The sequence below is a fragment of the Atractosteus spatula genome, chromosome 8 (assembly GCF_055471065.1).
Source record: "Atractosteus spatula isolate fAtrSpa1 chromosome 8, fAtrSpa1.hap1, whole genome shotgun sequence".
Classification (NCBI taxonomy): domain Eukaryota; kingdom Metazoa; phylum Chordata; class Actinopteri; order Semionotiformes; family Lepisosteidae; genus Atractosteus; species Atractosteus spatula.
In genome coordinates this window covers 44,088,389-44,093,142 of record NC_142713.1, presented here as the reverse complement: position 1 = coordinate 44,093,142, position 4,754 = coordinate 44,088,389, and the positions used below count along the sequence as shown (strand labels likewise).

Below are 4,754 nucleotides of genomic sequence, written 5' to 3'. Positions count from 1 at the left end.
GGTGACTAAGTATGTGTTACACCTGTCATACAGTAGGTAACTAGTGACATGACCCAGGTATGAACTTGCCGTATTTGAATAATGGAGTTTGGTTGCCAAATCAGCACAAATGCCGGTTGAGCCATCTGTGCAACACCCACATTCTTCTTGAAAAAGTTGTTTCAGAATGTTTGAAAATGTTTTGTGCTCTACCAGCATTATTTTTTCTTTAATAAAATGCTATTTTATTGCTACAGATGTAGTTACATTCAAATGGATATTGATTATTTGCATTATTTTTTAAGTTCCAATACAAAAAAAACGTAATGTTATGTATTGAGACAAAACCTGTCGTTTAGCGAGCTCTAAGGCATTTGAAATGACCTTTGGAACAGAGGCCTGCGTAGGAAAAGGTATGTTCCCACATAATAATAAAACACAAGCCTAAAATACTCAGTTAATGTCCCATCTGGACTCCCAACCTTATTCATCACCCCTATCAGTGACACTGAGTCCAGGGGAGATCGGGTTTCTAGACAGACCTATACTTAATTAACTATACTGTAGGTCCACTAGTCCACTGGGGGTCTCTCTACTCACATCCCTTAATTCCTCTGTAGGTGCAGCTGGATTGGCCACAGCTTCTGTTATCCTGTATCCAATGCTAATGCACACATGCAGTGGTGAAAGGTCCTAAATGAAAACAAGCTACATTCACTAAGGCTAGATTTTTAGGAATATATTGCAGTATGTTTTTTCATATTTTTTTTTCTTTTTAAAGAAATAAAATGGTGTATATTGCAGCTATATTAATAGTATACTGTAGTTCATTATAATATCATTGTCAGTTCAGGTTTTATTCCTCATATCTTACAAAGTGGCAAGGATCAACAGATTAACTGTCAGTTTTAACAGTGCCATGTTGACCGTTCTTTTAATCTTCAGCAGTAAAACCACAAATTACCTTAGTGTAACAGTACAATCCTGTATCAACATACAGTAATCCTCTATGCGAACCTCTTTCAAACAACTACTGTATGTATGTCCACCTCATACCCATCTACAGCTAGATTTATTACTCTCTTAACAGAAATGTATCACAGAATCTCATAACAGAATTTGACAAGTATTATATTGCAACTTTATTGTGCTTTGGAATTTCTTCTACAATGTTCTTCATTACTATCATCACTATCATGATACAGTAGCACATGTACAGTACATGTATGTTTTAAACAATAACTGTTCAGCTGAATACAGATACAGCTCAGCAAACAAGTGCATTGATTGAAGGTGTTAATTTTAGAAAAGACACGTCTGTGTAACGTGAAGCTAAATGTTTATGACAGTCGGAGTTTGTGGAAGACTGGCTGGCAAATGAGCTTTGCAGCTCTTTCCTGCATAACACCGGCAAGTAAATTTGTTCATAAAAATGGTCAGGTCAGCAGAGCTTGTCATGCCAACAGCAAAGTATTTTCCATTTGAGCCTCTTTGTATCTTGAAGTTAGTGGGATTGAGATGGAGGTAATCGCTGGAATCATAATTCTTCCTGACACATCTCCCATTGCCCTGACAAAGCATGTCACTGCAAAGCTTGGCAGCTGCAGTCACGTTTACAATGTAGGGGTTCAGAGTTGAAGGCAGGTAGCGAGACAGTGCTTCACATGATGCCTGTAAAAAAAGTTCATTATTAGCCTGAAGTACTGAAGATGTGGTTACTAATATATTTCCGGCATCTTGTATTTTTATGAAGTCACGTTACATTGTGTGATATTTTGTTATTTTCCATACAGTATTTAAGAGACGAAAATAGTTTATAGGACTGTTTTAATTCTATTACTTCAAGATCAGATTTTTCTAAATTTTAATTGATTGGTTTGTTTACTGTATTTTAGTAGGTACTTAATATGTACAGTTATCGGTGTTGAAAGAAATTCCAAATTATTTCCCTATACAGTACCTTGTCATCATAGTCTGCACTAGCTCCCCATAAGATTACACCCGAGGCTCCAACTGCAGCAGATTCACCAATGGTGTTGATCAGATCATTCTGAAAAAATACCAAAAAACAACAAATGTAGGGAACAGCAGAATGTCATGCACTAGTGTATTTAAAACTGAGAGCAAGAGATACATCTTTTACCCAATGGGATGTGGAACTGTGGAACAAGCTACCCAACTATGTTGTTGAAACTGATACTCTGACTTCTTTCAAGAAATAACTGGATTAACAACTAACTATTCAAGATCAAAAGGTTCAAATGGGACAGATGGCCTCCTTTCACATGTAACTATTTTAGTCCTGTGCTCTAACTGTTGGAACTTTCAAGCCAATATGGAAGAAAGTAAATTACATGCACATACTGTATCATCCAAAACTTAAATTGCCATCATTTGCGTCACCTAATCAGCAAAGGCCCATATTGTAAACAGGAAAGGAAAGCAGAAAATCGAAAAAGTGTATTTTTGCACAGAAAACTGAGAAAACCAAGGTTAGATTCCATATTTTTATATATTTTATAAACCAGTCAAAGCCTTAGCTTGACTCATGTGTTCTACTGCTCTGGAAAGGCAATCATGCTGTAGTTTCTATCTGTAAAGGTTTCTCTAGAGTCTGACAGCTTTCTGTGTTGAATTTTGACTGAAGAGAGGGAAATCACACACAATATAAATGGAATATTTTAAAAGTCAGATTTGAAAAATGCAGTACCAGTAAATTTCAATTGTTACAGTAAACCTACTGTAAGTTTCATTTGAAGGATGTTTGATCATTTGATATCTTTATTCTGTAGCTTACCTCATTCAAAAATTGTTTGATGCTGTCAACAAAAACTGGACGGTTGTACACATACACAGGAGCAGTGAAAGAGTGTTTGGGAAGAGCTGCTACTCGCATTGCTTCTTGGACACAATTGCGCACGAACAGTGCTGCCTTGTAAGACCCTTTCAGCAGTGTAGACAAGTAGACTGAGGGATAGAGCGCGGTACTTTTTTCCCACAGCCATATGAGTTGATCATTTTGACTTTGCACTTCAGGGGAACATTTGCCTGTATAGGGTTTGTTCACATCTTTGTACTCATAATTATAACAGTTTGGGAACAGATAGTAACCCCACAGTTCTTGTGGTCGGTCCTTTAGTCCAAGTGCTAATGTGTCTGTCATGTAGTTTCTGGCTGCAGTCTGAAACTGTTCTTTTGCTTCAGCTATAGTCTGTTGGGGTGACAAAGAGTCATTCAGCTGTTTCGTGTAAATGATAGACAGGGTCTTGTATATAGCTTTTGAGTTCCAGTTCCTATCCCATAGTGGTCTCCATGCTTCCCAGTCAATGACAGCTAAGCCTGGGGAAGCTATGGATGGAATATAATATGCTATGTCATTTTTGGCTTTTTTTAAGTGTGCAGCTAGATCACCTTTTTGTGGAATGCCACCATAGAATTCTTGCTTTGTTGTTTCATTGACATTTGGATACAGCCCTAATCTGTCACTATAAAAGAGGGTTAGTTCCTGGTCTTTTATCTTTTGGGGTGTAGTCACAGCTGCAAACGGTGCGAAATCTAGAGTAACCTGGTTATTTTCACATATGTTTATTGGGGCATTCCACACAGCCACAAATGGATAGCCATTAAACAATGGGCCAGCTGTAGGTGGTATATGCTGAGTAGAGCCCAAGTTCTCTAACAGAGTGAGATACAGAAGAGTGAAGAAAAGATGTCTGTTTTTTCTTTTTTGGATTAACAGGTCCATTGTAGTTTCTCTCTGGAATCCTGTAAAAGAAATTATACTACTGTATATATGCCATTGTTCTGTTCAGCCTATGTGATTGACTATATTTTCCTCTGATTTTAAAATACTTCTTTATACATACTTGGATAAAATAAAGTATTATCAGGTACAATTTACAATAATATACTCAATCCACCACTTGGTCTGAAGGTGAGCTTCAGCTGTTGTTTCTGCTGTTGTATAATGTGTTTCACAGAAAACAGTATATCATATTGAAAAATGTCACATTTTTATAAGACAGAAAAGTGTGAAGGATAACAATTTCATACATGTATTTATACTCTCAGTATTCATCAAAATATCTATCAGCAGACTGTGCTCAAGCAGCAAAATCTCACTTCACAGACACCGAGCTTGTTAGATACAAGTACATCCAGTAAGTACTATACATATAAGATATACTATATACTCTGTATCTCTATAGCTTACTGTCTTTGGTTTTCTGTCAAAGAAAGTTTTAAAATTAATAAAGAAGTTGAAGTATTTACAAGAAAAATAAAGAAAAGAAAATAATTTCTGCAAAAGAAAGTGAATAAAGAAATCTAGTCACACTAGCTTACAGTATATGATATCAATAAAGACATTGGAATTCATGGGAAATATCTGCAATGAGATGACTACAGATTTACCCAATTAACTCATACAAAGACATTTGCATACAACCATAAGATGGAGACAACAATCAGATGTTTTGATTGTTGGCTCCTGAACAATTAAAAAAAAATACAGTACCTGGACCTCATTTATTTTATAAACATTCCCTCTACCGAAGCCTGGATCTAAGCAAAACACTGTTGAAAATAAAATGTGGCTGTCTACCATGGCCAAGCAGAATTGCTTCTGAGGCACAAGTCCTTTTTGGTAGCACTTTACAATAAGGTTACGATATTAAGGCTTTATAAACACTACCTCATTTTTTCCCCTATATGAACTATAGGGAGGTTATGTAAAAAAATACCTCATATGTATATGTATCTATACAGGATGTTTT

General features: G+C 36.2%; 1 pseudogene; it reads right to left on the bottom strand.

Annotated features, from left to right (window-relative positions):
- Window positions 1-1,311: 1,311 nt before the first annotated feature.
- LOC148829659 (hyaluronidase pseudogene) lies at window positions 1,312-3,724 on the bottom strand (annotated as a pseudogene).
- Window positions 3,725-4,754: the final 1,030 nt, after the last annotated feature.